Below are 19,897 nucleotides of genomic sequence, written 5' to 3'. Positions count from 1 at the left end.
GCTTGCCCCTCCTACGTCCTGTGGTTCCATCAGAGCATTTGTGCACCTTGATCTGTGTTTCCTTGTTGGTCTCTATTATCAAAGTTGCTCATCACATTGTGAGCTCTGTGCAGGCAGGACTTTCTCTTTTTTTAAATTCTTTATTTAAATTCAATGTAGTTAACATATACTGTGTGATGGGTTCAGAGTAGAATTTAGTGATTCATCAGTTGCATAGAGCACCCAGTGCTCATTCCATCACATGCCCTCCTTTGTGCCCATCACCCAGTCACCTCATCCCCTCACCACCCCCCTCCCCAGGACTTTCTCTTGTTCATAGACGCATGCCTAGCTCCCAGTGCCACGCCTGGCACATAGTAGGGACTCCATAAAGGTTCGTTGAATGACTAAAGGGACAGGGATGTGCATGCGTGATGGGGAAGCTCAGCTCAAGCTTCAGTGGATCTCTCTCCTTTCCTGAGCCCCCAACCCTAAGAGAAAGGATGCCTCCTCCTGCTTCACGGTCTCCATCCCACCCCCCAAGACAGCAACTATGTCATCTTGATACAAATAATACTAACACATTTTTTGAGCATTATGTGTCAGGCATTGTTCCAAGCTTTCTACATGAACTCACTTACCCTTTCTAATGATCCTGTGACATGTGTAGTGCTGTCCCCATTTCACAGGTAAGGAAACTGAGGCAGAGAGAAGTGAAGTACTTTGCCCACAGTCATAGGCCTAACAAAGGGCAAGTCCAGGATTTGGATTCGGGCCTTTCAGTCAGGGCCCTCTCTTCCCCCCAGGCTGCTGGCAGGGCTCCTCTCCCCTGGGGCTCTGGGTGAGTTGGGGCTTTGCTGGAACTCCGGCCTCCTCACGGGCTGGTCAGCACCTCTTCCTGACCACACACAGGCCTGAAGGGCCTCAGGACCACTCTTGGAGCATCGGTGCACCTGAAGTCCCACAGATGGAGGCCGTGCCCCTGAATCCACTGGGGTTTCCAGTACAGGCAGAGAGCTGGCAGGGCAGTAGCTTCTGGAATAGTTTCCTGTTGCTGTTGTCACAAATGGCCACAAAGCTCCAACACAGGCATCTCACCTTCAGTTCTGGAGCTCAGAAGCCATGGGGACATCTGGGTGGCTCAGTGATTGAGTGTCTGCCTTTGACTCAGGTTATGATCCAAGGGTCCTGAGATCGAGTCCTGCATCAGGCTTCTGGCAGGGAGCCTGCTTCTCCCTCTGCCTGTGTCTCTGCCTCTGTGCGTCTCTCATGAATGAATAAATAAATAAATAAATAAATAAATAAATAAATAAATAAATAAAAGAAGAAGTCTGCTATGGGTCTCTAAACTCAACATGTCGGCAAGGCTGTGTTCCTCCTTCTGGGCCTGCTAGGGGAAGATTCAGTTCCTTGCCTCTTCTAGCTCCCAGCAGCCTCCCGCACTGCCTGGTTTAGGGCCTCTTCCACCTTCAAAGCCATCAACAGCAGATCACGTCCTTCTTAGACCACGGCTCTCTGCTTCCTTCCTCAGACCTCTCCCCTCCTGCCTCTCTCTTCCATGTTTCAGGACTCTTGTGGTCACACTGAGCCCATCCAGATCATTGAAAGTAATCTTCCCATCTTAAGATCAGCTGATAGTAACCTTAACTTCACGTACAGCCCGAATTCCCCATCTCCATGTAAGCTAACAATTCACAGGTTCTGGGGATTAGGACGTGGGCATTCTGGGGAGGGGCCGGGGAGGGAGCGCTTGGTTCCTTCTGCCTACCACACAGGTGTTTCTCAGATTGTTTCTTGAAACTCTCAGTCCCTAAATATCCATGAGATCACCGAAGCATCTCCAAAGACCTGACAGTGGGACAGCTCGGGCCCCAGTGCCCTCTAGGCCTCCAGCGCTGGGCCACCTCTCACCACCTGCAAGGAAGAACACGTGGGGGCCAGCCGGGGACTCGCAGTGGGCCACTTGGCAAGAAGAAAGAGGCCCCTCAGAGCATTTTCACCTGGTATCAATATCTCACCAATCCTGAGCTGCAGGCCACAAAGAGATTCTTATCCCCATCATAAAGGGCAGGAAAGGAGGCTTGGGGAAGTGAGGTCACGTGCCCAGTGTCTTGCAGGTAGCACATGTGCACATGCTCTGAATCATCTGCTCATTCTCCTGCAACCTTGCATTTCACAATAAGGTATTTCCACCACCCAGGGGACCGGGGTCCTGGAATTCAGATAATCATGACCCTCCTTGCCTCCACCGTAATATCTGGTTGGGCTTTAGCTACCTAAAATACTCCTTCTTTATTAAAATAGCACAAATATTATGAAGTAAAGTACAAAAACCATCTGAAATTTTAAGAAAAAGCCTGAGACCTAAGAGAAACTGGAGGGGTTGCATAGGCCCTGTCAGCCAAGTCTCAGAGGTACATTTTTCCATTCCCCAACACTGAGGGACATTTCAGAGAAGCAAGGTGCCACATGCACCAACACCACACTGCATGGCCACACACACATATTGCCATTCTCCCGAGAGGCCCAGAAAAGTCTGTGGTCCAGCTGCAGCCAACTGGACTGGCTGGATGTTTTCCTTTTTCTTGCCTAACTACACTAGCTACACACTCTAGTACAATGTTGAATAGAAATAGTGAGCGTGGACAGCCTTGTCCTATCCCCGATCTTAGGAGGGAAAGCATTCAGTCTTTTTTTTTTTTTTTTTTTTTTAGCATTCAGTCTTTTATCATTAAGATGTTACATATGGATTTTCTGCAGATGTCCTTAAGCATATTGAGAAGCTCCCTTCTAGTCCTAATTTGTCGAGAGTTTTCATTAGGAATGAATGTCAGATTTTGCCAAAAACCTTTTCTGCACTTACTGAAATTATCATATGGTTTTTCACTTTTAGGGTATCGATATGGTGAATTATATTGATTTTTTAATAGTATACCAACCTTGGATTCCTGTGATAAACTCCACTTGATATATTATCTTTTTCATTTATTACTCAATTCAATTTGCTAAAATTTTGCTATTAACTTTAACATCTAGGGGCGCCTGAGTGGCTCAGTCAGTTAAGCATCTGCCTTCAGCTCAGGTCATGATCCCAGGGCCCTGGGATCAAGTCCCGAGTTGGTGGGTGGGCGTGTGTCTCTGCTCAGTGGGGAGCCTGCTTCTCCCACTCTCTCTGCCTGCCACTCTGCCTGCTTGTGCTCTCTCACTCTCTCTCTGTCAAATAAATAAGTAAAATCTTTTTTAAAAACTTTAACATCCATGTTTACGAAGGATATTGATCTATTCTTGTAATGTCATTGGTTTGCTATGAGAGTAATGCCAGCCTAATAGGATGGGTTAAGAAGAATGCCCTCTGCTTCAGTTTTCTGGAAGACTTCATGTATTTCTTCCTTAAATGTCTAGTAGACCTCTTCAGTGAAGTCATCTGGAGCCTAGAGTTTTCATCACAGGAGGGTTTTTTCACTACAATGTCTTTAATAGATATTGGGCTATTTGAGTTACATACTCCTTGAGTTTTGGAAGTTCGTGTCTTTGAAGGATTTTGTTCATCTCATCTAAGTTGTCAAGTCACCTTTTGTACACAACATTCCCTGATCCTTTTAATATCTGTAGACTCTGTAGTGGCGCTAATTCCCAATGTTAGTAATTTGTAACCTATTGTTTTTCTGTTATTATTTTTTTATTTGATTGACTTTTGTTCTGATCTTTATTATTCTCCTTCTTCTACTTACTTTGGGTTTCGTTTGTTCATCTACTTCTTTAAGGTACACACTGAAGTAATAGATTGTGGGCATTTTTTAAGGGACGCCTAGGTGGCTCAGTGGTTTAGTGCCTGCCTTTGGCCCAGGGCATGATCCTGGGGTCCCAGGATCAGGTCCCATGTCAGGCTCCCTGCATGGAGCCTGCTCCTCCCTCTGCCTATGTCTCTGCCTCTCTCTCTCTCTGTGTGTGTGTCTCTCATGAATAAATAAATAAAATCTTAAAAAAAAAGAGTATTTTTTTAAGATTTATTTATTCATTTATTTGAGGGAGGGAGAGGCAGAGAAAGAGGAATCCAAAGCAGACTCCCTGTCGAGCGCAGAGCCCCACACAGGGCTCAATCCCAGGACCCCCAAGATCACCACCTCAGCCGAAATCAAGAGTTGGATGCTCAACCAACCAAGCCACCCAGGCACCCCTGTGGGCATCTTCTTTTTAATATAGGCATTTTAGTAGTATAACTTTTCTCCATATACTGCTTTAGATGCTTTGCAGAAATTTGGAGATATTGTGCCGTCATTTACATTCAGTTCAAAATACTTTTTTTTTAATATTCAAAATACTTCTTAATTCACACTTGATTTCCTATTTTACCCACTGTTTATTTCAAAGTGTGTTACTTAATTTCCAAATATTTGGTCATTCCTCCAGAGATCTTTCTGTTGTTAACTTCTAACTATCTTCTTCCTTCAAGGATTCCAATCACACGTCTACTTGGCCTCTTGAAGCCCCACACAGTTCATTAACGTTCTCTTGATTTTTCCCTAATTCTTTTTCCTCACCATGTTTCATCTTGGATTTACAAAGTGGCATGAGGAAACTTTTGGCAGTGATGGACATGTTCATTTTCTTGATTATGGTGATGGTTTCATGAGTGTAAACATATGTCAAAACTTATCACGCTGTACACTGTAAGTACGTGCAATTTCTTGTATGTCAACCACATCTCAACGGAGCTGTTTTTAAACATTAGAGAAAGAAACACAGAGATCAATCTGACCTGGACTCTGCTCCTAGAACCCTGTGTGGGGAGGACGAGCACTTAGCACTGTAACCTAATCAAAGTCTGAGGCTGGAAGGCTCAAAGGAGAAGCTGCAAGGGCAGAGTTTAGGTCCAGAGGGAGGGCGGGAGCCGGGCTGAAGACTCCAGCCTTAGAGTTCTTGAAGTCGCCCTCCCACGTGAGAGGCTGGCTATGCCTTATCTCTAACAGCCTTCTCTCTCCAACATTCTTTCATCCTAAGAAGTTTCCAGCCAAAAAAGACTTCCTGAAATTGGGCTGGGCCTGAGGAGTCAAAAACAATAGTGGAGCCCCAACTATGGAGCCAGGCGCTCTGCGCGCAGGATTGAATTTAACCCTCCTGTCACCCAGGAGTGAGCTAGCAATAGTGGTCCCATTTTGCTAGTAACGATAGGGAGGCTGAACAAGGAGACAGGCTGTCCAGAGGGCCATAGCCACCAGCACCTCTAGCCACAGCAGGCCTCTGGGGGTGCTCACAGGCAGGCGGGAAGACCTGTGTCAGCAGGGCCGTTGCTAGCTTTTCTCAACCCTGGGCACTCTTTTTTTTTTTATTTTTTTTTTATTTATTCATGAGAGACACAGAGAGAGAGGCAGAGACACAGGCAGAGGGAGAAATAGGCTCCATAGGCTCCATGCAGGAAGCCTGACGCAGGACTCGATCCCAGGACCCCGGGATCACGCCCTGAGCCAAAGGCAGATGCTCAACCACTGGGCCACCCAGGCGCCCCAACCCTGGGCAGTCTTACTCTGCAGCTCCCACCCCACTCAGGGGGCGGGAGGCACATTCAGCCCACAGATCCTGAAATGAATATGATTTTTACCATGTTTATTCATTTCAAACGCACTGTTCTCATTGTTTGGGGGCCAAGACGTGTGCTTTTCCCCAGTTTCAGACATTTTCTTAAGCTCCGAGTTCTGATGGCCAAGTGGCCCTATTGGCTGGGGATCTTTTCAGGGTGTGCCGGGGGGCTCTGGCTTTGTGGGCAAGGACGGGAAGACCCAGGGGGAGGCAATGCGCGCAGGTAGGGGCGCCCCCGGTTCCTGGGGGTGAGCGCCGTCGGGAGGCCTGGGCTGGCACCCCAGCTCCGGAGCCCAGCCATCCGCGATCTGGTCCGCTGCCATTCCTGCGCCACCTGGGGAGGCTCACCGGCCCACCTCCCCCAGCCCCGGCTGCTGCCCCCGGGAAGCCGGGGTTGTAGCCCCCCCACCCCCCACTGTCACTAGACCGTGGCCGGGGTTGCAGGTCCTCTGCTGTGCGGAGACACGGGAGGACTGGAGAGCCAGCGTCTGAGCAGATGCCAGAAATCCCGGCCGTCAGCCGTTTCCCAGCCCCTGGCCGCTGGCCGCGATCCTTTGGAATCATCTTACCTTATCAAGTCACCAGTTCCTGAGTCACCCCCAGCCCCGCGGCCAGCTCCCCCTCCCCGGCTGTCCCTGCCCTGCTTCCTGTGGCCTCCCCCACCCGCCCCATATTGTTCCCTCCCTGCCCCCCCACATTCAGGGACATTTTGTCTCCCTGGGCCTGGCGACTGTGAGCCGCTGGGAACAGGAACTGCGCAGAGGCCCCCAGTCATTCCGAGGAAGTCCACGTGGAACGGAGGGGACATGTCAAACGGCAGGCCTGTCTGCCCAGCCTAGACATCCACTTGCAGCCACTGCCCCTTTGCCCCCTCCAGCACCAGGGAGAGAGAACACGATCAGGAAAGGGACACCAGGGGATCCCTGGGTGGCTCAGCAGTTTAGCACCTGCCTTTGGCCCAGGGCCTGGTTCTGGAGTCCCGGGATCGAGTCCCATGTCGGGCTCCCGGCATGGAGCCTGCTTCTCCCTCCTCCTGTTTCTCTGCCTCTCTCTCTCTCTATGTCTATCATAAATAAATAAATCTTAAAAAAAAAAAAAAAAAAGAAAAGGGACACCAGCCGGGCCCTGGGGCCCCCAGTCAGAAGGGTCACTCACTATTCTAGCGGGGTCCCGGGTGTGTCCTTAGAGGTTCTGGGTATGGAGAGGTCCAGGGGCCTGCGGCAGGGGCCCGTAACCTGAGCCAGAGCCGGGAGGGGACACCGACCTTGGCAATTGACAGCACATATGTGAGTGTGTCAGTATTTTAACCACTGGTACAGACATGCCTGTGCACGAGCTGAAGGTCAGCCCTGCAGGATCAGGCCCCTTTGCCTATTCAGGTGCCACCGCTTCCAGGAAGCCCTCCCTGATCCTACTATGTAATATTGGTAACCTTTCCAGTGGCCATGCTTGCCCCCATCACAGCACTTGTCACACCAGGATCTCCAATACCTGTTCCCTTATCTGTCTGTCCCTGAGATACTCTGGGTGGAAGAGCGCAGGATGTCTTTTCCATCTCTACCTCCACGAAAGGGGCTGCATTTATTTTTAATGAATAAAAAGCATCACGTACGTTCAGAACCACTCAGGCCTGGGTTCACATCCCTGCCTCTCCTCTCATAGTTACGTGCTCTTTGGGATGTCCGTAAACTGCCTTGTGCCTCAGTTTCCTCCTTCCAACAAATGGGGTTATCGATTGCTGCCTGAAGCATCGGTCGGAACCATCTGGGTGAAGTGTCTTTCCCTCTCTTTTCACTAACCCTTAAACTTGAGCCACCCCCACCACAGGTCTGGGTGTATAGAGGGGTAGCCTTGGTTTTCTGGCCAGAGGGTGAAGGATCTCCTGAGAGACCCCACTTGAATCTGGCTGCGGCACAACACCTCTTACTCTGTTAAATGGAAGGTCTGCCCCCACCTTGTGACTGCCCAGCCCTTGAATTGTGCTGCTCACTGTCATCGTAATGGGAACGACGGACATTTACAAAGGGCTCTGGGAGTCACATCTAGTTTTCTCAAGTGCCCTGCATCCTCAGTAACAGGAGCCTCCCGTTGTACAGATGAGAAAACAGAGGCTCCGAGAGTCCCCCAGCACGAGCTACACAGAAATGACCCAAGGGTGCCTGGGCTCCTGCCTGCGCACATTTACATTTTTACCCAAAGGAAGCCCAGTAAATGGACGGGTGGGATTTCAGGCAGAAGGGACAGCAGAAAAAACTGAAGGACGGTAAGGGGGCTTCCCCAGGTTTTTGAAGCCTGATCCCACAGGTGCTCAGGTCCTCTCTACCTATAATCAGACCTGGAAAAGCGAACAAACATCCTGCCTTTGCTGACTCCCTGGCCCTGGGAGGATCCCGGAGAAACTTGGCCCTGGGTCTACACCGAGCTGGCTCTCCACCCTTCATTTTTATAAGTTCAGGCAGGAGAAAAGGCCGGGAGAAAAATCTGCTACTAATAAGGAAATCAATTAGTTGGTGTGCGTGTCACGAAATGCTTCAATAAAGATCTGCCTTTTGGGAATATTTCCTCCCCCTTTAACTTTTTCCCCCAAAGAGACCTGGCTGGGGCCAGAGCGTGTTTCCAGCGTCCTCCTGTCAGAGGGAGGCGACGCAGCCACGTCTGGAGCTGATTACCAAGGGGATATGCTCTGCTGCCCTGCTGGCATCATGGGCAGCTGGGGTCCCCTCCTGTGCCTGGCCTGCCCCCTCCAGGCCCTGATCAGCCAGGCTCAGAAGGGCCACATGGCCGTCTCACACGCAGTGACACACAGACACCAGTCACTCCAGATTGCCCATATATAACCACGTATACACACGTCCACACACACATATATAATCTCTCACAATAACATGCTCGCAGCCCAAACTGCACGCAGACCCCCATAACACAACCCACATACACATGCACACACACAATTGCACACATGCTCACATTCACCCCAAACATACACAGATACATTCACAGTCTCTGTCCCCTACACACATATACAATCACACACACAATCACTCACACACATACAATCACCTACACGTAGTCCACACACATGTACTCTCACACATGCAATTACACCCCGACTCACCAGCCCCCACATACAAGCACACACCTAATCACACACACGCTTAATTGCCTTCAATCGTATGCACCATCACACGCACATACACTCGATGTGAGAACCCAAGGATATCTGAGCTAGGACGGATCTTCATAGTTTTCAATTCCAACACCCTCACAATACCAGCAGGGAAACTGAGGCCCAGAGAGAGGCCGTGAATTGCCCAGACGCTACTTCTCTATCCTTAGCCATGCGATTAAAGGCATCTTGGGATGAGAAATATTGACCAGGGGGTCAGGGCTGAGCAAAGGCGCAAGAGAGGAGCTCATCTGGAGCCCAGCCCCCAAAGAACTTCAGCCAAATCTTCTAATGAGGAAATGTAAAAATAATAATCAGGAAGGAATTCACAGAGCCCCATAATTCCCCTGACCGCCGCCCAGCCTTGAGAACAGCAGAGTCTAAGTGCAAAGACGGTGGCCTTATTGGGAAGACAGATCAGGCTTCCTGAAATGTGGCTCTGACATTCACTCTCTGGGTGACCAGGGAAGGGATTTCATCTCTCCGAGCCTCAGTTTTCTCAACTATAAAATGGGAATGAAACCGACCTCACAGGGTTGTGGGGAGGGGTAACATGTTCATGTCTCTGGAGCATCCAGCACTGTGCCAGGCAGGTAGCACCAATCCTACTTCCTCTTCCCTCCAGTCCCTAACTCAGGCCACGGTTTTGACGGGTGACCTGGGTCCTGAGTCCCTTCCCTCTCTAGGCTCCGGCCTCCCTGTTCAAAGGATGTCTGCTTTCTGCTGAGAGCTAGTGAGTGGAGTGGGCCCAGGTGGTAACCAAGGCAATGGGCCTGGAACTTGCCCCTGAGACCCCAGGTCCCCAGGTTCCAGGGGAGCAGGGCTCCTGCCCCTCAGAGAGGCTTTGAGGGGAACTCAGCCTTTGTCAGGCCCCGCCTGGTGAGGCTGGTATTTGAAATATTCTTCTGAACGGTTGAGAGACGCTGGGAGGTCTCCGGGCAAGCTGGGAGGAGGGATGCGGTTGCCTAGGAAACCATGTGTTTTCACTTTTCTGAGTGAGGGGAGCCTAAAGAGGAAGGGCCTGGGGTGCGCAAGAGAGGAGGGGAATGGGGAGAATGTGTGCCCTTGGGGGGCGAGCTGAGGGAGGAAGGAGGCATCCGGCCGAGAGGAGGCTCAGGGAGAGGCTCGAAGGAAAGTTTATGGGTCCCCAGTGCCTAAGGGCAAGCGGCAGACCCAGAACCACCAAAAACCGCTTGCCAAAAATACAGATTCCCAGGCCCTGCTGGAACTCCCTAAATGGGGGGGGGGGCTGGAGGGGGGGGATGAAAATCTGTGTCGTTATCCAGCTCCTGGCCTGGTGCTCCCAGGGGTACTGGGGACGTCCAATTGGGAAGAAGGAAAATTGGGCCAAGCCTGGCTCCTCTTGGGACCGACCTGGGTGTCTTCATCCAGGAAAACAGGGTGGGAGCAAAGTGCAGCAAATGACACCAAAGACGTCGCCGGGATTGCTTTCCCTGGAGGCTGTGACAGGCAGGCAGCAGCCCCCGGATTGTGCACAGCATGCTCTTGGCTCCACCTCTAGTCGCCTTGGCCAAGTCCTTTGCCTGAGCCACAGTCGGCTCGTCTGGAAGATGGGCATAACACCCATTATTGTTATTTATCAACTTAATAATGTGGTGAGGTAACGGTCATGTGATATGAAACCTGCTCTTCGGTCCTTGCCTTGGGATATAAGGGCCTTCTCAGTCCCTCCCTGGCTTACCTAGTCAGCTCCAGACCCGCTTGCACATCCGCACCTGGGTGTTACCTGGCTTCTCTCCTCCGCCAGGCCTTCCCCTTCCCACCGAAACCCCTCACTGCCCCTCACCTTGGCGGCCCGCCTAGGCGACACAGGGCACAGGCAGGGGGCAAGCGGGCCCGTTCAGTGGCTGCGTGAAATCTGGACTCAGACTCATGCTCAGGTCTCCCCTGCAGCGCCCACCTCCCATCCCACCTCCCACCCACACCCTTCTCCGTGCCCCCAGCCCCAGGGCCGGGTGTCTTCACCTGCAAAGTCCTGGGTCCCTTCAGACTGCCTGCAGCAGGGAGGGGACTTTTAGCATGCATCAGCTTCTAGCCCCCCCATGACTCAGGGGTGAAGGTGGTATTTGGGTGGCATCTCAGAGGGGAAGAGTCCTATAAGCTGAGAAGAACAGGGCCTTCTACACAGAGGGAGCAACCAGAGGCAAGGTGGCCCGTGTGACACCGGACAGAGAGGACTCAGCCATCTGTCTCCATGGCCACTGCTAAAGGAGTCCAGCCCTTTGGGCTGTGTCAGGGCCTGGGCCCCCACCGGCCATCCCATCCCGGGGCTCAGCCCGGCCCTCCCCTCCGCCACGGCCCCCAGGCACTGGGAAAGGAGAGCCTCTCCAGCCCCAGGATGAGGACCATCTCGATGGGGGGTGAGGGGGTGGCTTGGGCGGTGGCGTCCCACCCCAGTGTCTCCGCTATAAAATGAGGATGGGGCAATCTCCCAAAAAGGCCTTCCGGGCTCCAAGCTGGCCAGCCCGTCCCAGGGCGGCTGCCAAGGGGGTGGTGAGGGCCCTCGGGACCCAAGGCCAGCTGCCCGCCCCTCGCCCACTCTCCCAGGCCCCCCCAACCCCAGCGACGCCCCGGGGATCCCGCGGGGAGCAGCCCGCCAGCGTGGAGCCGGGCGGGAGGGGGAGAGGCCGGCGGGGCTGGAGGCCGGCGCGGAGACAGCGCGGAGACAGGGCACGATAAGGCGGCGGCCCTCGGCGGCCCCTCCCAGGCCCGGGAGGACAGCAGCCGCCCTCGAGCTCCAGCGGGGCTGGGGCTCCCGCCTCCCAGGCCGCGGGCCAGCCTGCGGGGTCCCCTCCCCATCCCCGAGCTCGCCATGGAGCAGAGGGTGGGGTGCTGGGTTCCAGCAAGCGGTGCCAGTGGGGTGGGGCCCAGGGATGGGCTCCTCGGGGCCCACCGGTCCCCCCCCATCCCCAGGGGACCATGCGGGTCTGGTTACCAGCACTTACTGACCACACACTGTCTGCCCAACAATTAGGATCATTATTACTCTTAAAATGGAAAAACCAGAGAGAGAGAGAGAGAGAGAGAGAGAGAGACCGGCACTGCGGGCCAAGCCCCCCACCCCTGCCCCTTGCAGGAGTCTCACTCCCTCCTACAATCCTCACTCAAACTTCTCAGCAGCCTTGCAGTTGCTCAACATACTTCCTTTCATCCTTTTGTATCCGTGTTTTCCTTTCATCCTTTTGTATCCGTGTTTTCATTCATTAATACCGATTCATTCAACTGTACCCAGGCCCAGACTGCAGGCCGGCACCGGCACCCGGTCTGCTGTTGCAGCGTGTGGAGGACGCAGCAGACCGGCCCCTGCGCCTCACGGTAGCTCGCATGCTGAAGGGAAAGCCTCGGGAGGAACACAGTTCAAAACTTAACTACAAAAAAAAAAAAAAAAGAAAAACTTAATTACAGCCGTGAGGAGTATTTCACGAGGGGTACGGTGTGAGGACAGCAGAAACTGCCACACTTTGGAGCATAGAGAGGGGCTTGGGGGTGCTTCCTTTATTTTTTTTTTTAAGATTTTTATTTATTCATGAGAGAGAGAGAGAGAGAGAGGCAGAGGGGGAAGCAGGCTCCATGCAGGGAGCCCAACGTGGGACTCGATCCCAGGTCTCCAGGATCATGCCCTGGGCTGAAGGCAGGGGTGCCCCAGGGGTGCTTCCTTTAGCAGGAAGACAGTTTGCCCAGAGATCTGACTGCTGGGTAGTCCCTGGGGAAGGGGGATCCCTTGGCCTCCTGTGTGCTGAAGCCGCGGGGGACAGCCCTGCCGAGTGGAGAGGCTTGAAGCTAGCCCCTGTTCAGAGCAGAGCCCCAAAACGTGAATGGAGAGGAGGCAGAGGCAGAGGGCTTCAAGATGGTCAAGGTGGTCCACGGAAAGGTGGTGGTGGGAAGGCGGAGAGCATTGGGAACTGGGGACATTTTTAAGGGTCCTCTGGCCACTGTGTGGTGAGTGGACTCGAGGGTGAGGACAGCAGGGAGACCGGACAGGAGGCTGCGGCAGGAGCCCACAAAACAGATGCCAGGGGCTTGGCCTTGGCTGGTCCGTCTGGCTTCTGCCTCACATCACCCCTCCACTGAACAGCTTTTGACAGGTTCAGTTGGTGACATCCCCCTGTGGCCACGTCCACGTGACCCTCTGTGCCTTGGGCCCAGTGGCTGCCCCCTCCCTGAACTGCCCCTGTCCATGGCATTCTAGGGCCCATGCCCTCTACCCCCCTGCCCCCCTCTCCCCTTCTAACTGCTTCTGCTCAGGCTCCTGAAGAGGACCCTGACCTTCCACCCCACTGCTAACGTCGGGACACACTGGCTGCACGCTCACCCCCCCTCCCCCTCTCTCACCGGGGCTTACAGATTCGACTACCTTCTTGACACAAATGACTCTCAAATACCATTGCTCCCTGTTCTGGACGCCTTTGTCAAAGCATCCTGCCCCAAAGGACGCTTAGGCTTCTCTGCCTTTCCCCAGCCAGAAACTCTGAGTCTTCCTTGACCCCTCTCAGTCTCTCTCTCTCTCTCTCACCCACATCTAACCCCCCCCACTCCCATTACCCCTTGTATCTCAAACTCATCTTCTCCTCTCCCTCCCCATAGAAACTGCTCTTCTAAAGCACAGATCTGTCCCCAGCTCCCCTCTCCATGCTGGTTCTCTGGTTCCCCATCTGCCTCATAACAAGCCCAGGTTCCTTGGCACAATATCCATGGCCTCCAAGGTCCAAACATATGCTGTCATCTCCTGCCAGCCCCTCCCACCTCACCCTGCCATTCTCTAGACACAATTTTGCACCAGTTATTTCTTCTGCTTGGTTATTTGCAGACTCTGCTCAGAGACACCCTGCTCCAGGAAGCCTCCCCTGGCTCCTGGCTCTGCTTGCTCCCTGTATTTCTCTGATGGTGTTGGTGATGGATGGGGAAGTCAGGACTACCATGGGGAAGAGGTCTGGCCAAAGGGACCCGGCCCCATGGAGTCATGGCCACAGAAAGGCAGGTTGTCAGGGACAGACAGTAAGTAGCATGGCCCTAGGCTGGACCAGCAAGACGACTGCAGGGGTGGGGGCTGTGTGAAAATGGGGACATCCTGGGACACCTGGGTGGCTCAGTGGTTGAGCATCTGCCTTTGGCTCAGGGTGTGATCCCAGGGTCCTGGGATTGAGTCCCGCATCAGGCTCCCCATGGGGAGTCTGTTTCTCCCTCTGCCTGTGTCTCTGAATCTCTCTGTGTGTGTCTTTCATTAATAAATAAAATCTTTTTAAAAAATGGGGACATCCCCACCAACTCAGAACCTTTCATGCCAGCTGGATGGGGTTACGTGGAGGTACCGTGGGGGGGGGGGCTCAGAAAGACACTGCCCATCTCCCATCCTGAAAACCTCCTTAGACCCCTACTCCTTTTTTGATAACCACTGTCTTCCCATCTTCCTTGATCATTTGCAAACTCTCCAAAAAAGGATATACATGTGGAACAGCCACTTCCTTTGTTAGATTCCCCCTTAGACATCAAGCCCCAAGCTATAGCACCCAAACCTGATAAGCTAGTGGTGGCCTAGGGCTGTATTATAGGAGAGTATTTATTTACATTTCAATACTCTGTACACAGAGCAGGACCCCAGAGAACTCTGTTCCCCAACACACATTGGAGGGATTACCTAGAGGGCTGTTACCCAGAGGGAGTGCTCTGCTGACAGCTTGGGGGGTAGAGTTACTTGAAATTCTGGCTGCCCTAGAGACCTGGGCTCTAATCCGAGGTACCTTCGGATCATCTCTGATCTATCATCTCTGCCTTGGTTCTGCAGTTGACAGGACGCTCCACAAACAGGACCGCGAGGCCAGGAAGTGCTCACCTGCTACAGCCTCTCATCGACAGATGGAGGAACTGAGGCCTAGCGTGGGGCAGGCCTATAGAGCAGGACTCCGGGCCAGACCTCAGGCTCCCAGACTCCCAGGCCAGTGGTCTCCCTGTTGCCTTGGCGTCTGGGCATGGAAACATTCTGAATTAAGTAGGGGCTGTGTTTTCAAAAGGCACCAGTTACTTTGCAGTTGGTTAAGCTGTGGGGAGGGCAGATTGCGGGGCCTCTCCTCTGCTTCCCAATTAATTTGTGGGGGGTGCTGCTGTTTAAAGAACAATACCGCCAGCTCGGAGGAGGGAGTACAGAGATGCCAAGGGACACTTAGAGCTGCATAGATCCTCTGTTTCCTAGTTTAAAATCACTGAAACACACACTTATACACACAAACTCATACACGACTGCTGTTTTCATTTAGCTGATTTTATTATACAAGTATTCCATAGTCACTGAAGAAAAATGAGAAAGTGCAGATAAACAAAACCAAGTGATATAATTCATTCACAGTCCAGTCCACCCCAACTGACAAAGAGGCATTACTGCCAAGTGGCCTGGAGTGCAAGCCCAAGCGTGTGCTTAGACCCGGGTTCGGTACTGCTTGTCGCTTAGCAACTCTGTGACCTTCAGCAGGTTGCTTACCTTCTCTGAGCCACAGTCTCCTCATTTATAAATGGGTGCTGTTCTAGAAGTGGAGCACTTAGCCTCATGTCTGACATGCAGCAGCCAGAAGACCAAAGGCAGTCACGGTGATGCTCACTTGCTGTGTGGCCTTCCAGATGCCACCCCCACCCCCCCATTTGTCAAGACAAATGTAGAGAAAAACTCATAGAATTGGCCCGAGAAAACTTTGAGTTCCCACCCTACTCAATTTCTCTGATTCTAGTACATTTGATGATAGGTTCTAGGCTCAGTTTCCCTGACTGTATTCTTGGCCCAGAGTTGAAGCAGGTGCTCTCGGGAATCATTTCAGTCTGGTGGCCCCCAGGATCAGCTGAACCATCTCTGTGCCCTGCTCCTGGAGATATGCCAGATGGCCAGGAGGCTGATCCAGGCGACTGGTGACCTGGGCAGCTGGGTGCAGTCTCGAGACCATTGCAAGCCTTTCCCATCCCACTTCCCCCTGGCCCCTGGGAGCCTCCCTAGACTAAGGCGGCATTATGCCCCATGGCAGGCCAGCCAAGGCAAACAAACGGGTGCATGCACTTCACCCAGCCTTCCCAGCCGAGCCACATGAAATACCAACTATCGGCCAATGACCCCAAAATGCTGAGACATAGGCGGTGAGGAGGCTTTCCAGGCCACTGACCCTTAGGGGCCGGGGGAAGGAGGTGCCTGGAGATTCATCCACTCATTGACTCACTCACTCACTCATTCACTGGTTCGTTCATTCAGTAAACTCACAGAGCATTGCCTCCACGTCAGGCATCACACTAGCGCTGGGGAATCAGAGCAAAACAGCCCCAGCTTTCAGGTTTTTCCTGGGCTGGCAATGACATAATTCCCAGAGGTGTTGTCAAGCTAAAGCACTGCAAGGTGAGATCCACAATAAAGCATGAGCTGCTTCTGGTTTGCGAAATCAGGGAAGACTTCCCAGGAGCAGCGGCCTTTGCAGCAGGCCTTGAAGCATGGGTAGAAGCAGGTCAGACAAAAAAAAAAAGAGAGAGAGAGAGGTAGCCTATCCCTGGCAGAGGCTATAGCACGAACACAAGCTGTGATTGGTGACTGATCATTGAAATCACAGAGTGAGTACTAGAAAAGCCAAACAGATCAACTTGTCCCCCTCCCTCATGTGACAGATGAGAAGAGGGAGGCCCAAGCAGAACCCAAGTGCAGCTGGCATTGCCTTGGGGCAGGAGGGACCTACAGGTGGTGTGAGTCACCAGGCTTAGCTGGCTAAAGGCTTGAGGGTCAGGAGCAACTGAAGACAGGTGTTTCAAGGAAAACCTGTCTCCTCCCAAGGTACCTACAGGGAGTCGTGTGTGTGTGTGTGTGTGTGTGTGTGTGTGTGTGTGTGTGTGTTGGGAGGGTCGGTGTTTATGACTCACCTTTCTTTGGTTAGTTACCTTTCCGAGTATAAGTACCCAGGAACTTGGAGCTTTTGCTCATCTCTGGAGCTAGTTTCTACCTTTAGGTAGCACAGAGGGCAGGGAAAAAAAAGTACGCTTGAGCTTCTGCAGGACAGTGTTAGGGTAGATGTGACAAAGAACTTTCTGAGGGCAGACCAAGTTGGGCATAGGAACTAAAGCCAAAGAAGAGACCCCATGGGACTGAGTTCTCTCTCCCCTGTGCCAAAGTGGTGCCCACCCCATACCCCCAAAGGAACTGTGTGTCCTTGACTCCCATGAGAAGGGCCCCTAGCTCCACCTGAGAAACTCCTACCCATCCATCAAAGCCCATCCCAAATGTCCCCTCTTCTCTGAGCTGGACAAGCTTGCCAGCACACCAAGGCTGCCCACAGGGCTTGGGTCTTATCTCCAAGACGGACTTATCACCTTTACCTACCATGTGTCTCAGCTATTTATTGAGGCTGGGACCAGAGCTGTCATTGCCCACCTTGTACCCTCCTCGGAGGGGTAGCTTCGGGACGTTGGGCAAATCTCAAATGGGTGGATGAACAAATGAGTTTTTCAGTGTCAAAACTTGGAGGATCCCACTCCCCATTCTCATGAGCTTTTGAAAAGATGAGCATAACCTGGTTCCTAATCTTACTCAAAAGCCCATCCTGGACGGGGCCAGCCAGAGGTGAGAGGAAAACGCTGTGAGGAGGGGTGAACTGAGATCTAGCTCAAGGGCAGTGATTTTCAACCTGCTTCCTAACCCCCACCCCCACCAGCAAAGAGCCTTTTTAGGGACAGTTTTTCCTAGTCACTCCCACTACAACATCCTAATGGCCCAGCTATACTGTCTACCTGTCTGAGCACCGTATGTGTATCTGTGACTGAGAATCTTCTAGATCTTCTCCTATCTCCTCTCAGAACCCATTTCTGCCTCCTGGGGAGGGGGGAGCAACATTGCCCCCGTGAGAATGCCTGCTCCAGGGTGAGCAATCCTGCACATTATCTCCTCTAGCCTTCTACCCAGCCTGTGAGGCAGGCACCAATGTCCCCACCGTACAAATTGGAAACTGAGGCACTGGTGTAAATTCGCCCAGCTAGTGACTGATGGGGCTATCGGGTGCACAAGTGGGACTTCCAGAATGCAGGTCCCTTGCCCCGCCAGGTATCCTAAGAGAGGCAAGGAGCATCTGTGTGCTGATAGGGCAGGAGCTGCAAGCTGAGAGTCAGACCCTTCCAGGCAATTCCTGCTTTGGGGCCCAAATGCAAGGTCACAGAGCTTCCCCCCACCTCCCAGAGTCGGGCACAAGGTGGGCGGTTCCTTTTCTCCTAAAGTGAGAGAAGGCCTTGGGGTATCCTAAGCAGCCCCCAGGCTTTAAGCCTCTGAAAGGGGGCATCTCTGGGCGCCCCCACACACACTGGGGAGGGCCTGGCCCCCAGACTGGAGCTGCCTCCGGTGGAGGGCGGGGATGCTGAGCCTCTGGCCCCAGGGATGCGACGGCTGCTCCCGCCTGGCGGCCTCCCAGGGGTGCTCGGCTGCGAGCCTGGCTGGCCCCCGCTTTCCCCAGGGCCTGATAAACCAGAAACAAGAAAGCATGCTGCGAAGGGAAGGAAGCGGCGGCAGACAAAAGAGGGAAGGGCACGCTGATTCCATCGGCTCCAGGCCCTCAGCCACCCTGGAGCCCGGGCAGGGCAGGACGTGCCGGCGGACGGAGCTGGCGGCAGGAGGCTGGGAGCCGGCCCCCGCGGTCACCGTGCCTGCCTGTCCCGCGCCCGAGCCGGCTGGGGTGGGGACTGGGACGGGGCCAGCGGGACGGGCCCCAGCACTCCGGCCCTCCCGCCTCCCCGGAGCCTCCTCCAAAGGGGACTGTCCTCCTCCACAGGGGACTCTGGGAGCCTCGGAAGGGGCCAAAGCCTCCCAGGCGGGGTGGCAGGGCCGGGCTGGGAGCCGGTTCTCTGGCCCCGAGCGCCAGGCGCCCCCCACCCCGGACCTCAAGGAGCCTGCGAAGCCTGGTTCTGTTGTCTGAGGAGCCAGAGAACCTCGGAGAACATAGCTCCTGCCGGCTGGGCCTGTCTGCAGGCCTCTCGGGGGTCAGCTTTCCCCTTGAGCGGGGCCTCCAGGGCCCCTGTCCCTCAGCTATGGGTCCTTCCGAGGGGGGGGCCGAGGGATGCGGACGAGCCGCTAGACTTTTTTTTATATCAGTAACCAGAAAAAGAAAAATATCTAAAACCTACAGACAGGGACGCCTGGGCGGCTCAGTGGTTGGGCGCCTTCCTTCAGCCCAGGGCATGACCCTGCGGGGAGCCTGCTTCTCCCTCTGCCTGTGTCTCTGCCTCTCTGTGTGTCTCTCATGAATAAATAAATAAAATCTTAAAAAAAAATAAAAATAAAGCCTACAGACAGAAGGAGAGTTGGAGCGAAGCCTGGTTAGGCTCAGGCCCTTCCTCAAGGGCCTTGTAGAACAGAGGACACCTGGGTGGACTGGGACTCTGCAGGTCGGGGGTTCGGTGCCCAGCTCTGCTGCTCACATGCAGCTGCTCCGTCCACACAGGGCAGTGCCTCCTGGGCTCACTGGGCCGGGGAGAGGAGCAGGGGGGTCTGGGCAGCGGGGCTCCCTCCGGCAGCTCCGGGCTCCCCACGGGCTCAGCCTGAGGTTTCCAGAAGGGGGCCGCAGCTCACACACCGACCCCGATCCCTGCAAAACTTCCACTTCAGATGCCCCCAAAGTCAGGATGAGGAACTGGGATGAGCCCCTCTCCCTCACGGGAAGGGGGGGACGGGGGGGTAGATGGAGAGCCAGTCTAAGGGTGTGAGTGAGCCAGTCATCACTGTGGGCAGCTGCGACTCTGTCCTGTCAGGCCCGTGGGAGGAGTGGTGTGGGGTGGGCCCAGCACAGGCCTCCACAGCTTGAGAGGGTACCCGACCTGCTGGTTCTGATCACCCCGGGACAGAAAGCAAGCATCAGTGGGGCAGCGAGCCAAGGGGCCAGCCCTTGACACCTGTGCACAGCTAGAGCCACCTCAGTGAGGCCTGCGGTACCAAGGCGAGCCAAGAGACAAGGTGGGGTTCGAGAGGTGCCTGACACTACGTCCCACGGAGGCGCTCCCCGGGCCAGGGGTACCCACAGATGGCTCAGACCCGATGCCTGCCCTCCAGGAAGTCAGCAGCTCTCACATGCATCCCCCCACCAGGTGATAACGATGACCAGGACCACCGGACACTCGGCACCTCTCGTGTGCAAGACGCTATCAGCAACCCTAAGATGA

Source organism: Canis lupus, chromosome 32, assembly GCF_048164855.1.
Source record: "Canis lupus baileyi chromosome 32, mCanLup2.hap1, whole genome shotgun sequence".
Lineage (NCBI taxonomy): Eukaryota > Metazoa > Chordata > Mammalia > Carnivora > Canidae > Canis > Canis lupus.
The sequence above is the reverse complement of the archived record's forward strand: the minus strand, read 5'-3'. Positions refer to the sequence as shown.